This window comes from Papio anubis, chromosome 8 (assembly GCF_008728515.1).
Source record: "Papio anubis isolate 15944 chromosome 8, Panubis1.0, whole genome shotgun sequence".
Lineage (NCBI taxonomy): Eukaryota > Metazoa > Chordata > Mammalia > Primates > Cercopithecidae > Papio > Papio anubis.
Window position 1 is genome coordinate 10,043,428 of NC_044983.1, and position 27,099 is coordinate 10,070,526.

At 41.8% G+C, this 27,099-nt stretch overlaps 1 long non-coding RNA gene across 1 annotated transcript; it reads left to right on the forward strand.

The window, feature by feature from the left end:
• Positions 1-1,208: 1,208 nt before the first annotated feature.
• Positions 1,209-16,393, forward strand: LOC110743908. The gene is made up of 3 exons (XR_002523696.2): positions 1,209-1,484; positions 7,026-7,941; positions 16,178-16,393. It is a non-coding gene; the product is annotated as an uncharacterized LOC110743908 (long non-coding RNA).
• Positions 16,394-27,099: the final 10,706 nt, after the last annotated feature.

Below are 27,099 nucleotides of genomic sequence, written 5' to 3' on the forward strand. Positions count from 1 at the left end.
CCTGGCCCATGTTTCTCCTTTTATGGATACTTGTCTTAGTTTCCTGAAATTGAACATGAAGAGATTAAAACTTAAGAGGCAAGGGGTAGAGTGATCTTAGAATGATATTTAACTTTTGTGAAAATTATTTAACACTGACTTGAACTCTTCAAATGCATTCTGTGGGCCTAAGTAAACGATTAATACTCTTACTTAAAAGTAGACTTAAAAAAATTGTGACAGGTTCTCACTACGTTGCCCAGGTTGTTCTTGAACTCCTGGGCTCAAGTAATCCTCCTGCCTCAGCCTCCCAAGTAGCTGGGATATATTTTATTTATTAATATTTAAAAAATTTATTTGGGAATTTACATAGTTGCTATCACTTGACACCTAGGAGCTTTGAGAGACATTTTGTTTTGGCTCCAAATACTGTCTGATTTTTTTTTCACAACTTATTTTATTTTATTTTTGAGGCGGCATTTCACTCTTGTTGCTCAGGCTGGAGTGCAATGGGGTGGTCTCGGCTCACTGCAACCTCTGCCTCCCGGGTTTAAGCAATTCTCCTGCCTCAGCCTCCCAAGTAGCTGGGATTACAGGCGCCTGTGACCACCCCTGGCTAATTTTTTTGTATTTTTAGTAGAGACGGGGTTTCATCATATTGGCCAGGCTAGTCTCGAACTCCTGATCTCAGGTGGTCAGCCCGCCTCGGCCTCTCAAAGTGCTGGGATTACAGGTGTGAGCCACCGCATGTGGCCGGGTTTTTTTTTTTTTTCTTTTCTTTTATAAACACAACAAGCACATTCATCTTGTCAAGGAATGGGACAAGACAAATAAAACAGATGGCCAGCTGAAGCATCAGCCCATATAACCCCAAAAGGTGACTCCTATTTGAAAATCACACAAATAAGATATTTAGCAGAGCAACTATGTAGCTCAAGCCGGCTTAACCATGAGCAGCTGGAGCTACTCCTAGCAGCTACCGCCTGGAACTGTTGCTAGGTAACCATTTGGAAATGGACACCGAGCAACTACTAACGGCCATCTTCCTTTTCTCTTTCTATTAACAGAAATCTTAATTCCTAGATCCAGTATAACATCAACGAGGAAGGGTGGCAGGGAAGAGACAGAGATGGAGAGATATTAGTGCCTATGTGTTAAAATGCTTAAATGATAAACAACATGCCATTCATAAATAACTATTTTGTCAATATTTTCATTGTTTTAGACCCTGATACGGTTTGGCTGTGCTCCCACTCAAATCTTAACTTGAATTGTATCTCCCAGAATTCCCCAGGATGTGGGAGGGACCCAGGGAGAGGTAATTGCATCATGGCGGACGGTCTTTCCCATGCTATTCTGTGATAGTAAGTCTCACCAGATCTGATGGGTTTATCAGGGGTTTCCACTTTCGCTTCTTCCTCATTCACTCTTGCTGCTGCCATGTAAGAAGTGCCATTTGCCTCCCGCTGTGATTCTGCGCCCTCCCCAGCCATGTGGAACTAACTGTAAGTTCGATTAAGCCTCTCTTTCTTCCCAGTCTCTGGTATGTTTTTGTCAGCAACGTGAAAACAGGTTAATACAGTAAATTGGTACCAGTAGAGTGGGGTGTTGCTGAAAATATACCCAAAAATGAGGAAGCAACTTTGGAACTGGGTAACAGGCAGAGAATGGAACAGTTTGGAGGGCTCAGAAGAAGACAGGAAGATGTGGGAAAGTTGGGAACTTCCTAGAGATTTGTAGAATGGCTTTGATGAAAATGCTGATAATGATATGAACAGTAAAGTCCAGGCTGAGGTGGTGTCAGATGGAGATAAGGAACTTGTTGGGAACTGGAGTAAAGGTGATTTGTGTTACGTTTTAACAAAGAGACTGTCAGCATTTTGCCCCTGCCCTAGAGATTTGTGGAACTTTGAGCTTCAGAGTGATGATTTAGGGTATCTGGCAGAGAAAAGTTCCAAGAAGCAAAGCATTCAAGAGGTGACGTGGGTGCCGTTAAAAGCATTCGGTTTTAAAAAGGAAACACAGCATAGAAGTTTGGAAAGTTTGCAGCCTGACAATGCAATAGAAAGGAAAACCCCATTTTCTGGGGAGAAATTCAAACCAGCTGCAGAAATTTGCATAAGTAGCAAGGAGCCTGGTGTTAATCCCCAAGACCATGGGGAAAATGTCTCCAGGCCATGTCAGAGACTTTCTCGGCAGCCCCTCCCATCACAGGCCCGGAGGCCCAGAAGGAAAAAGTGATTTTGTGGGGTAGGCCAAGGGCCCTCGTGCTGTGTGTAGCCTAAGGACTTGGTGCCCTGTGTCCTAGTTGCTCCAGCAGTGACTGAAAGGGGCCAACATAGAACTCAGGCTGTGGCTTCAGAGGGTGGAAGCCCCAAGCCTTGGCAGCTTCTACATGGTGTTGAGCCTGTGGGTGCACAGAAGTCAAGGACTGAGGTTTGGGAACCTCCACCTAGATTTCAGAGGATGTATGGAAACATCTGGATGCCCAGGCAGAAGTTTGCTGCAGGGCAGGGCCCTCATGGAGAACCTCTGCTAGGGCAGCGCGGAAGGGAAATGTGGGGTGGGAGCCCCCACACAGAGTCTATTGGGGTACTGTCTAGTGGAGCTGTGAGAAGAGGGCCACTGTCCTTCAGACCCCAAATGGTAGGTCCACTGACAACTTGCACCGTGTGCCTGGAAAAGCTGCAGACACTCAATGCCAGCCCGTGGAAACAGCCGGGAGGGAGACTGTACCCTGCAAAGCCAAAGGAGTGGAGCTGCCCAAGACCATGGGAACCCACCTCTTGCATCAGTGTGACCTGAATGTGAGACCTGGAGTCAAAGGAGATCCTTTTGGAGCCCTAAGATTTGACTGCCCTGCTGGATTTCAGACTTGCATGGACTCTATAACCCCTTTGTTTTAGCCAATTTCTCCCATTTGGAATGGATGTATTTTACCCAGTACCTACATTCCAATTGTATCTAGGAAGTAACTAGCTTGCTTTTGATTTTACAGGCTCATAGGCGGAAGGGACTTGCCTTGTCTGGATGAGACTTTGGACTGTGTACTTTTGGGTTAATGCTGAAATGAATTCAGACTTTGGGGGACTGTTGGGAACACATGATTGGTATTTAAATTTGAGGACATGAGTTTTGGAGGGGCCAGGAGCAGAATGATATGGGTTGGCTATCCCCCTACCCAAATCTCAACTTGAATTGTATCTCCCAGAATTCCCATATGTTGTGGGAGGGACCTAGGGGGAGGTAATTGAATCATGGGGGCTAGTCTTTCCTGCGCTATTCTTGTGATAGTGAATAAGTCTCATGAGATCTGATGGGTTTTTCCGGGGTTTCTACTCTTTCTTTCTCATTATTTTCTCTAACTGCCGTCACTTAATAAGTGCCTTTCGCCTTCTGCCATGATTCTGAGGCCTCCCCAGCCATGGGGAACTGTAAGTCCAATTAAACCTCTTTTTCCTCCCAGTCTCGGGTATGTCTTTGTCAGCAGCGTGAAAATGGACTAATTCAAACCCCGTACTTGCCACCTTCTAAACCAAAGCAATTTGTGTTCCTTTACATTTTAATAGGTCATACTTCTTGGCATTTCTCCCAAAATTCAGTAAGTGTGTAATTTTCATATAAAGGAAACAAAAGCTAAATTTATACTGTTGCTTGAAAGCTCATTAAAAAATTCTCTTTTGTAAAGATGATGAGTTTATAAAAATTATGCTACTTATTATCAATTATTATTCCATGTAAGGGCATAATCTTTTTGCGAGGGAGAGTCGGCTTCATGCCCTGCTTTATTGACTAGAATTAGGTGCTTAAGAATACCTTAGGATATCCCACAAGGAGAGTTATATCATGAACAGTTATGTAGCCTCATTTTTTAAGGGATGCAGGAGTTGTTAGAGAGATAAAAGGCAGGGAGAAAAAGACGTAACTAAAATTTATATCAGTTAGGATTAGATTGATCTGTGAGTGACAGAAAACCGCAAATCAGAGTGGGTTAAACAAGGGAGAAGTTTACTTTTTGTTCCACATAGATTCAGCTGGCATAATGGCACCACCATCATGAGAAGAAGATAGGCGTCTTCCATCTTCTTGTTCCATCGTCTTCAGCCCTTGCGTTTCACTCCATGTAGTCCAAGATGGATGCTCCTTCCATGTCAGGCGCCTGTCCTTGTATTAGTCAGTTTTCTGACTGCTATAAAGAAACACCTGGCTGGGCACAGTGGCTCACGTCTGTAATCCCAGCACTGTGGGAGGCTGAGGCGGGCAGATCACCTGAGGTCAGGAGTTCGAGACCAGCCTGGCCAACATGGCAAAACCCCTCCTCTACTAAAAATACAAAAATTAGTGGGGCGTGGTGGCGCATGCCTGTAATCCCAGCCACTCAGGAGGCTGAGGCAGGAGAATTGCTTGAACCCAGGAGGTGGAGGTTGTAGTGAGCCAAGATTTTGCCATTGCACTCCAGCCTAGGGAACAGAGCAATCAAAAGAAAAAAAAAGAAAGAAAAAGAAAAAGAAGAAGAAATACCTGAGACTGGGTAATTTATAAAGGAAAGAAGTTTAATTAGCTCACTGTTCTGCATGGCTGGGGAGGCCTCAAGAAACTTACAATCATAGCAGAAGGTGAAGGAGAAGCAAATACCTTCTCCACAAGGTGGCAGGAAAGAGAGAGAGTGAGGGAGTAACTGCCAAACACTTATAAAACCATCAGATCTTGTTAGAACTCACTATCATGAGAACAGCATGGGGGAAACCACCACCATGATCCAATCACCTGCCACCAGGTCCCTACCTTGACACGTGGGGATTACAATTCAAGATGAGATTTGGGTGGGCACACAGAGCCAAGTTATATGAGTTCTCCTTCTACCCAGTAGGAAAGGAGAGAGATGAGGAGAAAGGTACCCCTCCTTTACAGATACTTGGTGGAAGTCTCATATTCCACTTCTGACTACAGCAGTGTTTATGGACAATTTCTTTTGCTTTAGTCTGTCAGACTCCGCTCATTTCCAGAGTTACTTAGGTTAACATCTCTTCCCTCCACCTCTTCAGTGAGGTAGTTTCATACTTTTGTAATACAGTTAGATTGTTTTACTGCAGTCCACATTCCATCCTGGGATCTTTTGACCTCATGAATGATTTGTAAATGTGCGTTCATTCAGGTTTACTCTTGGTGCTATCACATTGTATGAGTTTTGTCATATATCATTTAAAATATTAATAGAAAATGTCATTTATGTATGATTTTAATAAATTATATTTAATACTTTAACATTTTAATATCAATTTAATATAAATAACAGCAATTAATTTGCCCACGGTCACATAGCTATTAAGTGGCAGAGCTAGGATCCAAATTCAGATGAATGAGTTTGCAAAACCCCCTTTCCTTTCACCATGCCATTTTCTTCTTTCAAGAATCTTAAACTCTTGATCAGCTCATATTTTAGGGAAATCTTTAGCTTTATTATTATTATTATTATTATTTTGAGATCAAGTCTCATTCTGCTGTCCAGGCGGGAGTACAGTGACGTGATCGCGGCTCACTGAAACCTCCACCTCCCGGGTTCAAGCAATTCTCCTGCCTCAGCCTCTCAAGTAGCTGGGATTACAGGTGTGTGCCACCACGCCCGGCTAATTTTTGTATTTTTCGTAGAGATGGGGTTTTACTGTGTTGGCCAGGCTGGTCTTGAACTCATGACCTCAGGTGATCTGCCCATCCTGGCCTCCCAAAGTACTGGGATTACAGGTGTGAGCCATCGCACCCAGCCTAGATGTTAATGAAAGTTATTTTTTAGGGCAGTTTTAGGTTCATAGCAAAATTGAGTGGAAAGTGCAGAGAGTTCCCATGTACTCCTTTTCCCCACACATGCCATAGCCTTTCCTGCTATCAACATCCAACACCACAATAATACTACATTTATCACAATCAATGAACTTACATTGAGATGTCATTATGACTACAATTTACTCTTGATATTGCACAATGTATGGGTTTTTGTTTTGTTTTTTATTAGTAGTAGAGATGGAATTTCACCATGTTACCCAGGCTGGTCTTGAACTCCTGGACTCAAGCAATCTGCCTGCCTCGGCCTTCCAAAGTGCTGGGTTTACGGATATAAGCCACTGCACTCAGCCCAGTCTATGAGTTTTGACAAATATATGATGACACACATCCACTATTGTGCAGACATCAGGTCAGATTTGGAAAGTGGACATGGGTTTGTTTTTAAATTGCCAACTGTCACTGGATGACAATATCATGCTGATGATTGATTTGTTCATAGCTCAATGAAAAGGCACAGACTAGTCAGAGATGTGTAATCTGTATCCCAACTGATATAAATGACAGTTGACTAATGGTCACCTGTAAATCCTGTCCCATCATCCACGTTTCTTTCCCCTTGCTGTATTAGTATCTTGGATGAGTCAGCACCTATTTACTGATACATTTTTTTGTCCATCTATCCACCATCCATCCATCCATCCCTCCCTTCCTCCCTCCCTCCCTCCCTCTCTCCATCACCACCTGGCTACCCAGCTGTGCCCTCCCACCTCATAATGTCTAATGAAGTTGCTAAGGCTTCTCCCCTTACTTATGTTAGCGATGGCTGGCAGCTGTGGAGGCTGAAAAAAGATGGAGGCGATAAAGCAGCAAAGGAAGTGGCAAAGGAAGGAAATGAGCTTTGTGTCAAAAGTACCAAGAAGACAAAACCAACCCTTTCATAGAAACTCAGCTAAAATTCAGGTCAGGCATAGTGGTTCACGCCTGTAATCCCAGCACTTTGGGAGGCTGAGTTGGGCAGATCACTTGAGGCCAGGAGGTCTTAAGTAAATGATGATTGATGGTCAGAGTCAGACTTCTCACTGTTGGTAGAAGGGAAAGAGGCTAGAATGATCCATGAGGTAATGAGGTAATGGAATAGAGCTAGGACATCCCTATGAATGCGTATTTAGCTTGATATAGTTATAAATGGTCACACACAGAAATGTTTATGGATATATGTAAATACATGGGTTAGTATATGCACATATATTTCCTTTCTCTTTCAGCTGAGAAGCAAAGACTTCCCCACAGCAACAACCATATCTACCACCTAGATCTTGCTATTTAGTACCATTTTGCAATAAAAGGAACCAGGGCTTCTTGGAGAAATGGCTGATTCTACGAGTGGAGGAGAAAATATACAAGATGTCTGAAATATCCTATAGAGCCAGAAATTAAGGAAGTGCTCAAACACACACACACACACACGCACGCACAAAGGAGTATGTCATAGGTACAGAGAAGTCAACTGAAAGAGCTTACAGCATGGCCAAAGCTGGAAAATAAAGCAAGAAAACAAGAGAAAGAAAGAGAGAGAGAGAGAGAGAGAGAGAGGCAGAGCAAGGAAGGAAGGAAAGGGAAGGGAATTAAATTATAACTCAAAGCATTAAAAAAAATCCTTGAGTCCACGTTGATATAAATAAATGACTAAATAAGATCTTCCAATAATTTATGTAAATCCTCTGTCTTAAAGAGAAGGGCTGTAAGTCCCACCTCCTTAAGTGTGGGCCATACGTAGCAACTTCCTTCCAAAGAGCACAGAACAGAAGGGTTGGCGGGGGAGGAGGTCACTTTACAGCGGAGAAACCTGACTAACGCTATCTCAGCTGGGTGATCAAGGTAACAGCAGCAGTTATAAGCCATGTTGATAGTCTGTACCCTTGGCAGGATGTGATGAAAATGGCATTCGGCCTCTGTGGTCTTGCTCCCACCAACACTTAACTCCAGTCTAATGGGAAACACATTAGACAAATGTCAATGAGGGACATGCTACAAAATACCTGTCCAATATTCCTCACAACTGTCCAGCTTACGAAAAATAACTCTGAGAATCTGTCACAGCCAAGAAGAACCTAAGGATATGGATGACAAGAATGTCATGTTGTGTCTGGGATGGATTCCAGAACAGAAAAAGGACAACAGGTAAAAAATAAGGCAATAAAAATGAAGTGTAGATGTTAGTTAATCATAACATATCAATATTCATATAGCATTGCATTAATTATAACAAATATATCATACTAATGTAGGAGGTTAATAATGGGGAACTTGAGTGTGGCATATATGGAAACTCTGTACTGTCTTCCCAATTTTTCTGTAAACCTAAAACTGCAGTAACATATACTGCATATAGTGCTTTTTTTTTTTTAGACGAAGTCTTGCTCTGTTGCCCAGGCTGGAGTGCAGTGGCATGATCTCAGCTCACTGCAGCCTCCACCTCCCGGGTTCAAGCGATTCTCCTGCCTCAGCCTCCTGAGTAGCTGGAACTACAGGTGCCTGCCATCACGCCCAGTCAATTTTTGTATTTTTAGTAGAGATGGGGTTTCGCCATGTTGGCCAGGCTGGTCTCGAACTCCAGATCTCCTGTGATTCACCAGCCTTGGCCTCCCAAAGTGCTGGGATTACAGGTGTGAGCCACTGCATCTGGCCGTATACTGCTTATTTTTAATAGAATAATATATGAAAGTACCTGGCACATTGTAAACTTTCAACACGTGCATGCTGACTTAAACAACTTGTGTTCTTGATACAATTCCTCAGAGAACAGCGTCTTTCTTGTCCTGGCCATTCTGTGTATGGGCTGGAATTATCAGAATTTTCCCAAATTCCTGTGAAGTTAGCTCCATGCTTGGAAGGGAATACAGAATATGTTTTTAGAAAGAAAACAAACAGGTTAAATAAAACAGAGTCTGGAACCAACATAGACTTGAACATCAGAGAGCAGGGAGTGACACATGAGCACAAAGCCAAAGTTGAAACTGACTCACTTCACAGGAGATAACAAGAGATGCAGTGAACTGACTGATTAGTCATGCTGCCTGCTCTAATTGTGATTACAAAAGCCAAACTGTTTTTATGGGCAACACCCAATGAGCCAGACGAAACAGGAGGAATTATTAAGGGAGTGTTTGAATAGGGGTGCTGAATGATGACACCAGCCTCCTTGCTTCTGAGAACTTATACCGAATGTAAGCCCAACAGCCTGGAGCAAGGATGGGGGAAGCAACACTTTAAAGGAGCTTAAGTAATCAAGTGACAAGGACCCAACACCCACTGCCAGTCAAGGAAGGGATTCAGGCGATCAGGGTTCTGGAAGCACCCAGCAAGATGCAAAGGTTGAACTACGGCATCTTGCTATGTTGTCCAGGCTGGCCTCAAACTCCTGGGCTCAAGTGATCCTCATGTCTCAGCCTCCCAAACTGCTGGGATCATAGGCATGAGCCACTGTGCCCGGCCTAATATAAAAATTTTCCTTATTTTGACATCCTTTTCATCTTAGCCCAATTTAACTTAAATCCTAGATTCTGAAAACTAGATCCTTTTGAGAAATAGCCCCAGCAGTGAAGAATACAGTAAGATATTACTAATGGCGTTCTTCAAAATTGTTTACAACACCTAGAATTAAGAGAAATCTAGAAACCATTATATTCAGGGTTCTCTGGCTTTGGGTCCTTCTTAGATTCCATTCTCAGGTCTTGTGTAGGGATTTCCATGGACTGAGCCTCTTCTTCAAGGGTCTCCATCTTGGTTGCATTTCGGATGCTGCCTTAAAAAATCACAATGCCCAGGCCACTCCTCAGATCAAATAAACTCACGTCTTTGCGGGTAGAATCCAGGAATCACTATTTATAAAGTTTCCAGGTGATTCCAAAGTGCAGCCATAGTTGAGAACCACTGTCCTCATATTATGATGATGATGATTATTACTATTACTATTTTTTTATACAGAGTCTCACCCCGTCACCCAGGCTGGAGTGTAGTGGCATGATCTTGGCTCACTGCAGACTCCACCTCCTGGGTTCAAGCTATTCTCCTGCCTCAGCCTCCTGAGTAGCTGGGATTACAGGAAAGCATCACTACACCCAGCTAATTTTTGTGTTTTTAGTACAGACAGGGTTTTGCCAGGTTGACCAGGCTGGCCTCGAACTCCTGACCTCCAGTGATCGGCCCGCCTAGGCCGCCCAGAGTGTTGGGATTACAGGTATCAGCCATGGTGCCCAGCTCCCACGCCCTGCTTTTTTTTTTTTTTTTTTTTTTTTTTGAGATGTCTGCATTTTAAAAGGGAATTCCTAATGAAAAATGAGATTGCATACAGAATTCTGGGGTCATACTTTCTAGTAACATTTGAATAATTAAAAATTAAATTAGACTTTGAGAATCTCTCTTGCAGACACGACACAAAGGGTTTCCCCTACATTTGCAGTAGATGCGGGGTGGCACAATCCATTTTAAAACAAAATGAGGAATGAACATTAATGAAACTTAACTGCTAAATTATTTACAGACCGTATATTTCTGCTAAAACAGTAACTTACTTTTTTTTTTTGAGACAGAGTCTTGCTCTGTCGGCCAGGGTGGAGTGCAGTGGCATGATCTGGGCTCCCTGTAACCTCTCAGGGTCAAGCAATTCTCCTGCCTCATGCAGTGGCATGATCTGGGCTCCCTGTAATCTCCCAGGCTCAAGCAATTCTCCTGCCTCAATCTCCTGAGTAGCTGGGATTATAGGTGTGTGCCACTACGCCCGGCTAATTTTTGTATTTTCAGTAGAGACAGGGTTTCACCATGTTGGACAGTCTGGTCTCGAACTCCTGACCTCTGGTAATCTCTCTGCCTCAGCCTCCCAAAGTGCTGGGATTACAGGCATGAGCCACCATACCCAGCTGCAACTTACTATTTTTAAAAATTCACATTTTATTCACTTAAGTTTACTTGCTCTTTTATCCTTATATAAATAAGTAACAAGATAATTTAATTCAGTGAGATTAGTGAGGTGACTATAGCTCTTTCAAATGAATTCAATAAAATGTTAATTTTGTGATGCTATTTATTTTGCTAAAGTTTCTACATGATAGGAAGCAAATGCAAATTTTGACCTATTATCATTCCTTAGTATTTCCAGTAGCAGAAAAACGAATCTATTAGAGTACCTGAATTTTACAAGCAAATTCAACATATTTTATACAGACAAACATAATAATGCCTTGGATGTAGTTATTCATAGTCCTAGATATTTACTGAGCTCTCACTCAGCATTTATTCATTTCATTTCTACGGAGTCAATTTTCTTGACACATTTTACCTTCTAAAGGAAGAACTCTGCTTCTGTTAACCCTTTATGCAACTTTTACACACATGTGTTTAGAGTGTGGCACAGTCAGATTGGGATTTTTTTATTTTTATTTTTATTTTTTTTGAGACAGGGTCTTGCTCTGTCACCCAACCTGGAGTATAGTGGTCCTATCTTGATTCACTACAATTTCTGCCTCCCGGGCCAAACAATCCTCCCGCCTCAGCCTCCCGAGTAGCTGGGATCACAGGTGCATGCCGCCACACCCAGCTGTGGTTTTTTTTTTTGTATTATTAGCAGAGATGAGGTTTCACCATGTTGCCCAGGCTGGTCCCAAACTTCTGGCCTGGATTGACCCACCCACTTTGGCCTCCCAGAGTGCTAGAATTATAGGCATGAGTCACCCTGCCTGGCCTGATTTGGGATTTAGAAAGACATTCTTGTCTTTCCAAAGGATGCCTGGCAAAACAAAGGACTGGAGGCAGAGAGATTAGTAGGAGAGCATTAGCTTGCTTTGTGAATTACTGTATCCAGATTGAGGAATGAGTTCCTGAATGAGCGTTTACAGCAACTGAATCACCTGCTGTCACAACAAACCAATTCCTCACTTGAAAAGCTTTTAAATTGGGGAATCGTAAATGCTTTTAAATGAGTTGTAACAAGCACAAAATATAGCTAAATGACTTTGGGGAATCAGTTGCTCAGAATTAAATATCCCAAATTCTCCTATTCATCTGGCTCTGACATTGACTCACTCATTGATCTTTAGGGATTTAGTTAGTCTATGCTTTAGTTTTCCCAACTATAAAACGCAGCATTAGCGTCTGTGTCATGGAGTAAAATAATTAATCATTTACATGCACTTTGAAGATGAAAAGTACAAGTAATTAAATTCCATGAAAGTTCCCAAGGAGGAGGTTGCTAAAGATATGAGTGAAGTTCATTGTTCTAGCTAGAAGTTAGAATTTCTTTAATGTTAGTGCCTTTTTAACACTTTATTCATTGACGCAACAAATATTCATTTGTGACCTACCATATGCCATGGCCTAGGTTAAAAGTCAGTGGTGAATAAAACAGTCAAATTTCCTTCCTCATGAGGTTATAGTCTTGTAGGGGAAGAAGACAACAAACAAACATACCAGGCAGTGGTAAGTGCATGGAGGGAGGAGATAGGAGATGGGTAAAGAAATAGAGAGGTAGACAAAGTAAGAGTAGGGATCCTATTGATCCCTGGTACCAATTTTCCATATTAGCTGGTTCTCGTATTGCTATAAAGAAATACTTGAGACTGGGGTAATTTACAAAGAAAAGAGGTTTAGTTGACTCATTCCCCAGGTTGTACAGGAAACATGATTCTGGCATCTGTTCAGCTTCTGGGGAGACCTCAGGAAACAATCATGGTGGAAGGGGAAGAGGAAGCAGGCACCTACCTCTTACATGGCCATAGCGGGAGCAAGAGAGCGAGGTGCTATACAATCTTTAAACAGCCAGATCTCACGAGAACTCACTCACTATCACAAGAAGAGCACCAAGGGGGAAATCCACCTCCATGGTCTAATCACCTCCCACCAAGCCCCACCTTGAACGTGGTCAATTACAACTGAACATGAGATTTGGGTGGGGACACAGATGCAATCCATACTGGGGTGGCTAGAGCAGGACTCTAGGGAAGGTTACAAGAAAAAGCAGGGAGAGGAGGTTCTTGCAAACATCTTAAGAGAGCTTTCCAAACAAAGGGGGTCATAAGTAGAATGTGTGGGGCCTATAAGGTACAATACAAAGGCTTGGCAGCTGGGATGGCGTGAGTGGGGGGCTTGCGTTAAGTGAATATCAACCTGTGTGTCCTAAGAGTGAGAGTAATATAGGCAGACTTCTTTTCCAAGTAAACAATGATGGTGTACAGGGCAGCATAGGAATTCCAAAAATAGATAGAGTCCATTGTTTGTTCATCAAATATTTATTAGTGCCCTTTATTTTCTGGACTTTTTTTTAAAGATAAAACAACAAACTTGGTTCTCAAGAAGTATACAGTTTAGAGAATACATACACACATTCACTCTTAGTTTGGGCAAGCAAACTAAAGTTTAGATTCCAATAGGTAACACATTTTGGTTAAAAATCATAGCTTCTGGTTTTATTTATGTAAGGTTAACAGCCATATGTGTTTATAGGCGTGCTTTTTTTCCCCTCTCTTTTTAAATTTAACTGACTCATGGTCGACACTGTTTCATCTCTACTCTCTTTGTTAGCCCTCACCAGATTTTTCTCAAGCAAATGACGGCATTATTTCATCCGTAAAGATTTCACTAAGTAGCTCTAAAAGAGAGTCTTTAAAAGAGATCAAAATTAATAATAATTCCTCTATATCATTGCACATCTAGTTAGTATTCAAATTTCCTTCACTATCTCACAATTTATTTATTTATGTTCCTTTTATTTTCTCGCGAGTCAGAGTCTCACTCTATTGCCCAGGAGTGCAGTGGCGAGATCTCAACTCACTGCAACCTCTGACTCCTGGTTCGAACAATTCTCGTGCTTCACCCTCCCTAGTCGATGGGACTACAGGCACGTGCTACCACACCCAGCTAATTTTTGTATTTTTAGTAGAGATGGAGTTTCACCATGTTGGGCAGGCTGATGTCGAACTCCTGACCTCAAGCTGTCTCCCTGCCTCGGCTTCCCAAACTGCGGGGATTACAGGCGTACACCACCATGCCTAGCCTTTTGTTTGTTTGTTTGTTTTACAATTCAGTGGATTTTAAAAATTGTCATAAAATATACACAACATAAGAGTTACCATTTTAACCATTGTTAAGTGTAAAGTTCAGTGACATTAATTTCATTCATATTGTCATGCAATCATCACCACCATCCATCACCAGAGTCTTCATCTTCCCAAACTGAAACTCTGCACGCATTAAACAGTAACTCCCCATTCCCCCACCCACCCAACTCCCTCAGCAGTGCGACAGTCAACATTCTGCTTTCTGGCTCTGAATTTGACTCCTCTAGGCATCTCGCATTAGTGAACTCATACAATATTTGACAATATTTGATCTTTTGTGACTGGCTTGTTTCACTTAGCATCACATCTTTAAGATCCCCCCACATTATAGCATATATCAGAATTTCCCTCCGTTTTATGGCTGAACAATATCCCATTGCATGAATATACTGGATTTTGTTTTTATCCAATCGTCTCATTGTTTTTTTTTTTTTTTTTTTTTTTTGAGACTGAGTCTCACTCCACCATCCACGCTGGAGTGTAGTGGTGCTATCTCGGCTCACTGCAACCTCCGCCTCCCAAGTTCAAATGATTCTCATGCCTCAGCCTCCCCAGTATCTGTGATTACAGGCTCACGCCCCCACACCTGGCTAATTTTTGTATTTTTAGTCGAGACAGGGTTACACCATGTTGGACAGGCGGGTCTCGAGCTCCTGACCTCAAGTGATCCACCAACCGCGGCCTTGCAATGTCTTATTCTTTTTACTTGTTTTATTTTCATCTTAATTTGCAAATTGACTAAATTTGGGGGGGACAAAACTACATAAAAATACATGGTAGCAATATTTTTCAAAAAGCTAAAGAGATGAGCAATGTAAAGATTAAAAGACCAAATTTCACCTTTTGTAAGACTTTTATAAGAGCTCTAACAATCCAAGGTTAACCACTTTAAAATAAAAATGGACTGTGGTCCACAGTTGCAGGGCTGGTCTATTGTTTCGTTCTGTGGATGTGGTGTCTCTGTTGCACACTGACGTCATTGCAGATCACCCAGAACCTGGGAGATCAGCTCTGCATGCTCAGCGAGGCTGGTCAAAAAACAGGGTTGTTATCTAGCACCATGCTTCAGTGGCCCCTGGCAAAGACGCTCCCAGAGTGCTCCTTCCATACAGAATTTCCCAGCACATCTCTAGCTGGCTTCTAAAGTCGCAAGATGTTAAACGTCTGTATCATCATTTAGTTGCTTTTAATGTGGTCTCTTGAAAGAATAGGTAAATGTCAGAGAGACCGATGTGAATAGATACGTTACATGATTAATGTCAAGCAGGGAATGAAAATCCGGAGATTCTGAATTCATTATAGCTATATTATTTACATATTGATGAGGTTAGGGATCTTGGAATTACAGTTCTGTAACATTCCCCCACATCTTCCCAACCTATTCTTTTCTTGAGACAGGGTCTTCTCTGTAGCACAACCTACTCTGTAAAAATACTATGCTGAGGCCAGATGTGGTGGCTCATGCTTGTAATCCCAGCACTTTGGGAGGCTGAGGTAGGCAGATCATGAGGTCAGGAGTTCGAGACCAGCATGGTCAACATCGTGAAACCCCGTCTCTACTAAAAATAAAAAAAAAATTAGCCAGGCATGGTGGCACACACCTGTAGTCCCAACTACTAGGGAGGCTGAAGCAGGAGAATTGCTTGAACCTGGGAGGTGGAGGTTGCAGTGAGCTGAGATCACGCCACTGCACTCCAGCCTGCATGACAGTGCAAGACTCTGTCTCAAAAAAGAAAAAAAAAATACTATGCTGGCCAGGTGTGGTGGCTCACAATTGTAATTCCAATAATTTGGGAGGCTGAGGCAGGTGGATTGTTCGAGACCAGCCTGGTCAACACGGTAAAACCCCATCTCTACAAAAAAATACAAAATTTAGCCAGGCATGGTGGTGTGCATGTGTAGTCCCAGCTACCCAGGAGGCTGAAGTAGGAAAATCATGTGAGCCTGGGGTGGTTGAGGATACAGTGAGCTTTGATGGAGCCACTGCACTCCAGCCTGGGCAACAGAGTGAGACTCTGTTTCAAAAATACTATGCCAAGGTCGGCATCAGGATCATATAACTTGTGTATTTTTTGTACAGATGGGATTTCGCCATGTTGCCCAGTCTGGGCTTGAACTCTTGAACTCAGGTGATCCACACACCTTGGCCTCTCAAAGTGCTGGGATTACAGGCATTGGCCACCGTGACTGGCCCTTATAGATGCTTTTTAGATTAACTTTGAGCAAGATTAGATAGCTGGCTGTGATCAGAAAGGCTTCTGGTATGTAACTGTATTCTTACTCTATTTTCCTTCATCTTCTTTCAGCGAGGCAAGCTTGGCCTGAAGTCTGTCTCTTTCTGGCTCTTACTGTACTTCCTTGAAAGTCTGCAAGAACTGGTAACACTGTGTATAACTCTCCTTAACGCACATTAAATTTAGAATATTTTAATTGGATGAACAAAAGCAGCAAACTGTGTCTAATTTCCCACAATTGCAAAATATCCTTCACTGACATGAAATACAACAGATGTTTAACTCTTTTAATACATTTTCTGTATTTTGTAGCTCTTGTGTACCCATACATTTTCAAACCCTTTTTGTAGCAAAATTCCTTATAGATGAGAGAGGAAATACAATTTGCTCTTCCCCCTGGAGTCTGGCCTCACCTGTTTGAAGTCTGAGTAAACCTAAACATGGTATAAAATAAAGCTTTCTATTTATTTATTTATTTTATTTAAAAAGGTTTTGTTATCCAGAAAGCTGAGATACAATAAAATAAAGTTTTCTAATCAAGTAAAAGTTCTACCCAAAATATGCATCAGTGGAGAATCCTGGAATGTTGATCTCGAATAGAATTTGAAGGTTCTGTAATTCAGTGGGTCATAGTCTCTCTTGGGTTCATGAATTGAGAATCTGATATAAGCTATGAATCTTTTTCCTAGAAAAATGCATATTATTTCTGATAATTTTACCTGTTCATGGACCTTCTGATGCCCATCGTCAGACTGCAAATTAAGAATCCGATGTGCATCTGTAATCTCAGCACTTTGGGAGACCAAGGCACTTGAGGTCAGGAGTTTGAGACCAGCCTGGCCAACATGGTGAAACATCATCTGTACTAAAAATACAAAAATTAGCCGGGCATGGTGGTGAGTGCCTGTAGTCCCAGCTACGCGGGAGGCTGAGGCAGGAGAATTGCTTGAACCCGGGAGGTGGAGGTTGCATTGAGCCAAGATCGCACCACTTCACTCCAGCCTGGACGACAGAGTGAGACTCCATCTACAAAAAAAAGAGAGCCTGATGTAATTCAACTCCTTCCTTTTAGAGTTGGTGGAATTGACAGTCATGGTGGCTATGCAACTTGCCCATGGCCACAGAGTGAGGGAGGGTAGAGATTTCACTGTAATTACAATGTGGCTTTTTCTATCACTTGATTACGAAACTTCACCTAACTCAGATGATCAATGTGAGAGGTACCATTGCACCCGATGTACCTCCTTACCTAGTCTTTGATGATACCTCAAATTCTCACATGTGGGGTCTTCTGGTAGCATATTTGTATCACTTGGACAAGACATCAAGCACCATCTTCCATGCAAATGCCAGGTAAAGGCAAACTAGAGTATAATATGGGTCACTAGCCCAGGCTCTTTTCTCTCAGGCTGAATTCCCTGTGATGCTCTTGGTCTCTTTACCTGCTGTTAAGCTTGACCGCTACACACGTTTGCCTATTGTCCAATGATCAGCTCTACACAGGGGATAAGGAGTAGAGAAGTAGGGTGTTTATAAAAGGGGGGGTGGGGCAGAAGAGTCTCTTTAACAGGATTAAAGTTAAGCAAAAACAGCATTTGCAGAACTTCATCTGCTTCAGCGTTTTTTTTTTTTTTTTTTCAGCTAGAAGTGAGAGTTCTGGAAATGTTTTGTACTGAAATACTAAGCAACCAGATTCCTGACATTGTTGAAATGTATTTAAAAATCCCCAATTTTATGAGTCTCATGCAATTAACTTGGAGAAACTGCACATGTTGGATAAGGATTGTGTTATGGCCAAGAAGGAAGCACAGAGTGATATTCCAGGAAAGAGGGGGATTTCCTTGTGAACATACTTGCTCTCAATCATAAATTGAGATATAGAAATATAACGTTAACTATTACAATACGTATATTTTTGCATGAATTTCTTTGGATATATAAGTTATTCTGATAAAGATCATATGTATTATAGGAAATTTGAAAAATAAAAAAGAAAAGAAAATTGTTGTAATTTCAGTAAGCAGAAGTAACAACTACTCATAATCTAAAGCATACATTTTCAGGCTTTTTCCTATGAATACATATTTACACACATATATATAATTACATATAGATCTATTTTATTTATCAAAGTGCAGTCATGTTTATATGAAGTACTGTAGTTTGATCTTTTCCACAAATATTACAGCATAAGTATTTTTTAAAGTTATTAAATTTTCTTGGAAAACAGTTTTTAATAGCTACATGAATTCCATCATATATCCATGCCAACAGTTATTTAATCATTTGGAAATCCAGAGTGTTTTCGGTTTCCCCCCTATATATCCTTGTGTGTAGAACTTTCGTGCATTTCTATTTCTTTAGAATTAAAAAAAACTTTTTTCATAATTTTTAATTTAGTAGAGATGGGGTTTCACTATGTTGGCCAGGCTGGTCTTGAACCCCTGGCCTCAAGTAATCAACCCACTTCAGCCTCCCAAAGTGCTGGGATCACAGGTGTGAGCCACCATGCCTGGCCTTTTTAGAAAACTTTTTAATTTATCTCAGCTTTTTGGCTAGCAGAAATTTCTAAAAGCAAAATAATTCCCAAGAGTAGAACATTTTCTTAGGTTTTTGCTGTGTATTATTAAATGTTCTCTATACCGTTCTACCAATTTGCACCTCTAGCTGCAGTATTTGATAGTGTTCCTTTTGCCTACTCTCTGATTAATATTGGATGTTTAACAATTGATTCCAACTTGACAGACTAAATATGGTATCCTATGTTACTTTGCATTAGTTTGATTACTCTGGAAAGTTAAACTCCTAAAGATACGTTTACTAGCTATTTGCATTTCTCCTAATGCAAATTGTTTTGCCTATTTTTGTTTTATGGTACTCATCTTTTGCAAATTGATTGGTACGAACTCCTTATATATTTTTACCATAAACCCTATGTCGTATGTACTGAAAATATTTTCTCTATCATTTTCTTTAACTTATGATGGCACTTTTCTTTTTTCTAATAAATCATGAAATGTCACCTGTGCCCCCACGTTGCAAAGCTGTTGTAAAGCCGATTTGCTTTACAAGGGGGCAGGTCTCAGCGTGTTTATCTGATGGGATGAATGGAATGAAACAGACATGTGCAGGGTTTTGGGAATCAAAGCAGAAGTTTTGAAGCTGAAGTCCTTAGGTTCTCTGGTTTCTATCAGATATTCTCATTCTCATTATAAATGTTATACATTTTCCCAATAAACACCCCAATTTTAGTTTCAAAAGTGGTTCCAATAAAGGATCTGGTTGCTGCTAAGCATGATACATAATTAGCATGGTTAGTGTCCTTATAGATGTATTTCTTTTGAGACAGAGTCTCTCGCTCTGTCGCCCAGGCTGGAGTGTAGTGGCACAATCTCGGTTCACTACAACCTCTGCCTCCCAGGCTTAAGCAATTCTCATGTCTCAGCCTCCCGAGTAGCTGGGGCGACAGGTGCCTGTCACCACACCCAGCTAACTTTTGTATTTTTTGTACAGATGGGATTTCGCTATGTTGTCCAGTCTGGGCTTGAACTCTTGAACTCAGGAGATCTACACACCTTGGCCTCTCAAAGTGCTGGGATTACAGGCATGGGCCACCATGACTGGCCCTTATAGATGCTCTTTAGATTAACTTTGAGCAAGATTAGATGGCTGGCTGTTATCAGAAAGGCTTCTGGTACATAACTGTATTTTTTTTTTTTTTTTGAGACGGAGTCTCGCTCTGTTGCCCAGGCTGGAGTGCAGTGGCGCGATCTCAGCTTACTGCAAACTCCGCCTCTCGGGTTCACACCATTCTCCTGCCTCAGCCTCCCAAGTAGCTGGGACTCCCGTCACCATGCCCAGCTAATTTTTTGTATTTTTAGTAGAAACGGGATTTCACCGTGTTAGCCAGGATGGTCTCGATCTCCTGACCTTGTGATCTGCCCACCTCGGCCTCCCAGAGTGCTGGGATTACAGGCGTGAGCCACTGCGCCCGGCCCATAACTGTATTCTTACTCTATTTTCCTTTGTCTTCTTTCAGCGAGGCAAGCTTGGCCTGAAGTCTCTTTCTTGCTCTTACTGTACTTCCTTGAAAGTCTGCAAGAACTACACACATGAAAACATACTGTTTCTTGGTTAGAGGACTATCCACTTCTCACCCCATCTGCTTTGATATAACAATTTTCTTTAATGGACTGTAACTTGTAAACTCACTTCCAGACAAAAATTTCTATGTTAAGATTCTTTGGGTTTTAAAGAAGAAAAACCAATTCAAAGGCACTCTAGCAAAAGTGGGAGATTTATTGTAAGTCTTGAAGGCAGGGAGAAGAGGTAGGATTCAAGAATACCAGTCAAGAAAGCAAAATGTTATTGGAAACCCAAAAAAGTGGCCTCTCATATTTGCCATCTTCTTTCTTGGTGGACAGGCTTTTCTCTGTTCCTAAGTCCCCTTAATAGTCGGGAGTTGGCTGCTCATGCTTCCAAATTTACCATCTAGGCCCGGAGGAAGACTGGCTTTCCTTCTCTCATCCCCAAGTCCAAATTTCTTGCTTTTTTTTTTTGAGATGGAGTCTCGCTTGGTTGTCCAGGCTGGAGTGTGGTGGCGCAATCTCGGCTTACTGCAACCTCCACCTCCTGAGTTCAAGTGATTCTCCTGTCTCAACCTCCCGAGTAGCTGGGATTACTACAGGCGCCAGCTACCATGCACAGCTAATTTTTTTTGCATTTTAGTAGAGACGGGGTTTCACCGTGTTGCCCAGGCTGGTCTCGAACTCCTGAACTCAGGCAGTCCACCCGCCTTGGCTTCCCAAAGTGCTAGGATTACAGGCATGACCAAGTCCAAATTCCTAAGAAAGAGACTTTGGCCCCGTTTCAATTAAGCACCTACGTCAGGTCTAATTATTCAAAGGCAAGGATGTGGGGTCACATGCGCAAATGGCTCCTGACAGCCCACTCCTCGGGGAGACAGGGAGCAGTTCAAGAACCACTGTGAATTTACACAGATACAAAAAAGCTGTACATGGCACCAACTGTATTTTAAAAATCATGTCCTAGAATCTTTTGTCAGGTTTAATGTTACGCATGAGGGTATTTAAAAATAAACTATCCATTTTAAGAACATCATCTGAAAGAAAGTGAACACTAAAATTTAAGAGGAAACCTGAGTTTGATTCCAGTTAAATCCAGTTGCTCTGTAGAGACCCAGCCTGTGACACAGTCACGATAAGCAGCAGGGACATATGATTATGTCCTAAGCTGCTAGGATAAGGCTTCTCTAATTTTTTCCAAATAATTTTGGAGGATATTTTCATTTAATTGGCACAACATGTTGAACTTGCTAATAAGAACTTATTAAAATAAGCCCAACTGAGAAAAATAATAGTGAATTCAGTGTTCCAGACTAGAACAAAACCAAACCTCTAGTACATAAACTTAATATTCCAAGTATTGTTTTGAAAATATAAATTAAATGTTAACATCATTGTATTCAAGATCCACCAAGGCAATGAAACAATGGAACAATATTATCTTACAGAGAAAGGGAAGGGCTTCCTCAAATTGTTCTTTAATACCAGAGCAGCCACTGTAGTTAGGGGACAAAGAAACCAGACAGAGGGGTCTGTTAGCTACTTCCATCAAATCAGAGAATTTTGAAATAGACTGTATCTTGTGAACTTATCAGAGGACCACAGCTTTGGAAGAGCACCTTAATCAATAGTGGATAAACGCTTTATGGTACGCTTTGAGGGAGAGAACAAAGATAGAAGTCTTCTTAAGTTGTCTCAAGTCCAGGCAGCTTAGCCAGAGCCTTACATAAATATTTGTGGGGTTAGTAATGAACTTATGACCAACGGTGATGCTTACATTATTATACACCATAGTCCCTTATGGCATTATTTCAAGGACCCTCACTATTTCATAGGATGACATTGAGAGTAGATAGAGAATTAGGTTTTCTTGTTTTGTTTTGCAGAAAAGTTTTTGCTATAAGAGTCATTGGTATCAGAAATAAATGATAACTTTGGTTTTCCTGGCTTTTAGTAAATACATGGCCTCATAATGTTGATGAAAAAAGTCAAATTCTAAAATATTTGAAGAAATATTGTAATTGGATCCCGATATGAGTGACCATAGTCAGTGACACAGCCCTCAGCAGGTCCTGAGAACATGTGCCCTAGGTATGGGGCACAGCTTGGTTTATACATTTTTGGGAGACATAAGACATCAATCAAATTCTTTTTTGTTTGTTTTTTTGAGACAGAGTCTCACTCTGTTGCCCATACTGGAGTGCAGTGGCACGATCTTGGCTCACTGCAACCTCTGCCTCCCGGATTCAAGCGATTCTCCTGCCTCAGCCTCCAGAGTAACTGGGACTACAGGCACGTGCCACCAGGCCTGGCTAATTTTTGTAGTTTTAATAGAGATGAGATTTCATCATGTTGGCCAGGCTGGTCTCAAACTTCTAACCTCAAGTGATCAGCCCACCTCAGCCTCCCAAAGTGCTGGGATTACAGGCATAAGCCACCTCACCCAGCCAATCAAATACATTTAAGATGTACGCTGGTTTGAGTCAGAAAGGCAGGACAACTCAAAGCGGGGCTGGGGCTTCCAGGCTATAGGTAGATTTTAAATTTTTCTGGTTGACAGTTTGTTGCATATATCTAAAGACCTGGGATCAATAGAAAGGAAATGTCTGGATTAAGATAAAGGATTATGGTGACCAAAGTTTTCCCTGTGCAGAGGAAGGCTTCAGGTAGCAGGCTTCACAGGGAATAGACTGTAAATGTTTCTTACCAGACTTTAAAGGGTGCTAGACTCTTTCTTAGTTTATTCACTCCTGGATCCAGAAAGAAGTCTGGAAAAATGGAAAAGGGATTCTCTATAGAATGCAGATTTTTCCCCACAAGAGACGACTGTGCAGGACAATTTCAAGGTATGGCAAGGAAATATATTTGGGGTTAAAATATTTTGATTTACTTCCTTGTTATGTGATGTTACGCCAGATTCAGGTTGGAAGGCAGGCCACATTATACAGGGTTAAATATAACCTCTCAGATGAGACTTGATGGTTTGTAGGCCATGACTCCCCAGGCTTAGGGTAGGAATTTGGGCAAGAAAAGAAAAAAAGTCAAAGTTTAGTCTGTCTTCAATAATAATATTATTAATAATAATTATACTCATTTGGTAGGACTTCTACGTTTTCTTTTTTTTTTCCCCCTTAGTTTTTTTTTTGAGACAGAGTCTCTCTGCGTTTCTTAGGCTGGAGTGCAGTGGCATGATCTTGGCTGACTGCAACCTCCACCTCCCGGTTTCAAGCAATTCTTATGCCTCAACCTCCTGAGTAGCTGGGATTACAGGCTCTTGCCATCACGCCCAGCTAATTTTTGTATTTTTCGTAGAGACGAGATTTCGCCATGTTGGCCAGGCTGGTCTCGAACTCCTGACCTGAAGTGACTTACCCACCTTGGCCTCCCAAAGTGCTTAGATTACAGGCATGAGCCACCATGCTAGGCCAGACTTTATGTTTTCAATGCTACGCTTTATAATATGTGTTATGTCATTGTTGACTTTTCTGAAATTTTGGAACTATGATGTTCAAAAAGGAGGGCCCAATATCCCTGGGTCATTTTATTTAAAAAGTAGGTACTAGTACATTTATTTTTAAACATGGAAAATATTTCAAAACCTTGTGGGTGGAAGCAAGGTCTTAAACCATTTGTCTCACTGTGACTGCATCTCATTATAGTTCAGACTGGTAACTGAAACTCCAGTCCCAGGGCTACACAGCTTATGTTCTGCACACACACAGTTGGAAGGTGGCATGGAAGATGAAAGCACCTGAGCTTCACTCACCATGCCTAGGAGCATGGTTGGGTCTGTGGAGAGTGATGCCTTGCTCTCCCTTTCACTGAGGCACCATACAGGTCCTGATATGGTTTGACTGTGTCCCTACCCAAATCTCATCTTGAATTCCCACATGCTATGGGAGGGACCTGGTGGGAGGTAATTGAATCATGGGGGCAGGTCTCTCCCATACTGTTCTTGTGACAGTGAATAAGTCTCATGGTATGTGATGGTTTTATAAAGGGGAGTTCCCCTGCACAAGCTCTCTATTGTTGCCTGCTGCTATCCACATAAGACGTGACTTGCTCCTCCTTGCCTTCTGCCATGACGGTGAAGGCCTCCCCAGTCACGTGGAACTGTGAGTTCATTAAACCTCTTCTTCTTCCCAGTCTCAGGTACGTCTTTACCAGCAGCATGAAAACGGACTAATGCAGGCCCCTTTTGAAAAGCCCCACAATAGAGTGGCTCCCTGTCCAATGCCTGCCTTTAGCAAGAGACACGAAGCAGGGGATGATAAGGGCATCCTCTCTGCAACCCATTCTCCTCCTTCCCTCCTCCTGGACATGCTTCATTTCAAAATGCCAAGTATGCTACAGTTAGCCTCATGTGTCATGACTATTTCACAGATGTTTTCCATTTATCTTTCACTGGACTAATTTTCCTTGTTTTTCTCAGAAAGAGGATGTTTGCTCCAGAATTGGGTGGGCAGTTGGGGGTTGGGAGGGGACACTGCTGCTTCAGGACCCCCAGGAGAAGTTCTGGAATTCTAGGTGATGTCGAGGCAAATCCTTTGGCTTGCAGTGAAATGGCCTGGGTCCTGTGGAATATCTTCAGCTGAAAGTGCTTTCAACGGATGCTAAAAATACATTGCAGTTTATTTTCCCCAGTAGGGAGCATATGTGTTCCCACTTGACCTGGAAACACAAGGAGATCCAATGTTAAATGTAATGTTGCTCATTCCAAGATAAATGAGTTTTCTGGAGAGCAAGGGAAAGAAAAAACAACAGTCGTCTGGGTATAGTTTTGCCTCTGCTCTCTGGAGGAGTCAGTGTCTTGAACACATACTTTATGCTCCATGCTTGTAGTTAAGTGGCAAGTCTCAGGCTTCTTAGCCATTGCTGATCGGAACTGGCTTGCTTTCAAATCAGATGGTGAGTCCAAGGCAGATTTATTAAATTTGGGAAAGAGGGGTGAGGTATGTTTTAAATATTTTTTAAATAAAATTTTTAAAAATCCAAACAAAAGAGGTCAGATTCTTTGTACCTAATCTGAGCTTAATAAATTCATCTTCCACCTTTTTTCAAAAAATGAAGTCAATATATGAAGTCTGAACCATCCTCTAACTGGAGTGTAGATTTACGACATTGGTATTAAACCGTTTCTGTGTAAAACTAGCAAATTGAACAAACACAGCTGATCTACAACTAGCATAGACATTCTGTTGGTTTCCTGCGGTGACATTTAAGAATAGTTGTTAAGCCCAGTTTTTGTAGTTGGGGACACTTTGTTTAGAGCTTTGGATTGCCCAATATAATATTCTTCAATTTTGTAAGAGCTCAGTTCAATTTCTACTGAAGACTGGGTGGCAGCCCTGTCTCCAACTGGTACCTCTTTCCCTCTTCTCTACAGCTTAAAATACACAGTCTGCTTCCAGTCAGTTAAGAACCGATCTCCTCCACCATCCCGACCCCCCAAGAATTAGCACAGTGATTAAATACATGAATTTTACAGTCTGCCTTGTTTTGAGTGAATTTTGCCACTCAATAGCTCTGCTTTCATTTTTCTCCATCTGTAAATGAGACTAATGGACCCTACTATTCAGGGCTGTTGTGAAGATTAAGTGAAATATTGCATGAAAAGCACACAGCGCAGTGCCTGGGTGCATAGAAAACTTTTAAGAGATGTTAGCTGTTATGACTGGTAATTATTCTGAGATTTCTCAGTGAGCGATGCCCAGTGGCAGGAGAGAATGCCATGATCACCAAGACCTCCTTTGGCAAAAGTGTTTGATGTCAATTTTTAAGACTTTATTTCTAATTCCCTGCTTTGGACTAAGCCTAACACCTTTTGAAGGGATATCTCTTTCTGGTCAGGTGCAGTGGCTCACACCTGTAATCCCCAGCACGTTGGGAGGCTGAGGCGGGTGGACAACTTGAGGTCAGGAGTTCGAGACCAGGTTGGCCAACATGGTGAAATCCCGTCTGTACTAAAAATACCAAAATTAGCCGGGCTTGATGGTGTGTGCTTGTAGTCCCAGCTAGTAGGTAGGCTGAGGCAGGAGAATCGCTTGAACTGGGGAGGCAGATACTGCAATGAACCTAGATCACGGCACTGCACTCCAGCCTGGCCAACAGAGCGAGACTCTGTCTCAAATAAATAAATACATAAATAAATAAATATCTCTTCCTTTTCCTCTTTCTGTTTTTTCCTTGACTTTTTCCACTTCTATCTCCTCCAAAGACAAGCCAAGAAGGGTGTGGCCTAATTAAAATCACACAGGTGAGATTTTTCTTAGTTACCTTTAGCCACATAGGAGGAAGCATTGTTGTTGCTGTCATTTATTTAAAGCAAAATATGATCTAAAATTACAAGAAAGGAGAAATGTGGGAAGCCCTTTGCCCCTTTTCATGACACAGGCAGCATATCCTCAGCTTCTCCAGACTTCAAGGAGAAATCTCAGTTCATTTTCAAAAACTCAGTTCATTTTCTCATGAGATGTTGTAACCCAGCCCTGGGTCTCATTTGCGTGGAAGGGTTAAGCCATTGCCGACTTTTCTTTCAAGACTAGACGGGTAATTTTCATACTCCAAAGTCCGTTGGAACCTCCAGCCCGTGAATATCCTGTCTTCTAAGGTAGTGAACAGCTAGGTAAATGAAATCAGAACTAAAGTCTACATCAGAACTAAAGCAGCCGAAAAAGTGTTACATTTCCTGGAAGCTGTGCTTTCTGAACTCCTGAAGGGTAAAGGGAGAGCAAGTTAAAGGGTTTGTTTTAAAGACCAAGTCAGTTAGCAAATTGTACTAGCTTCCTAGCATTACCCCAATTTTAAGAACAGAACGTCTCCTATCCTGAGAAACCCCTCAGTCTGTGCATATTAGAACATTTTGTCACCTTAAAATCAAGACTTGATTAAATTGTGATAGATAAAATT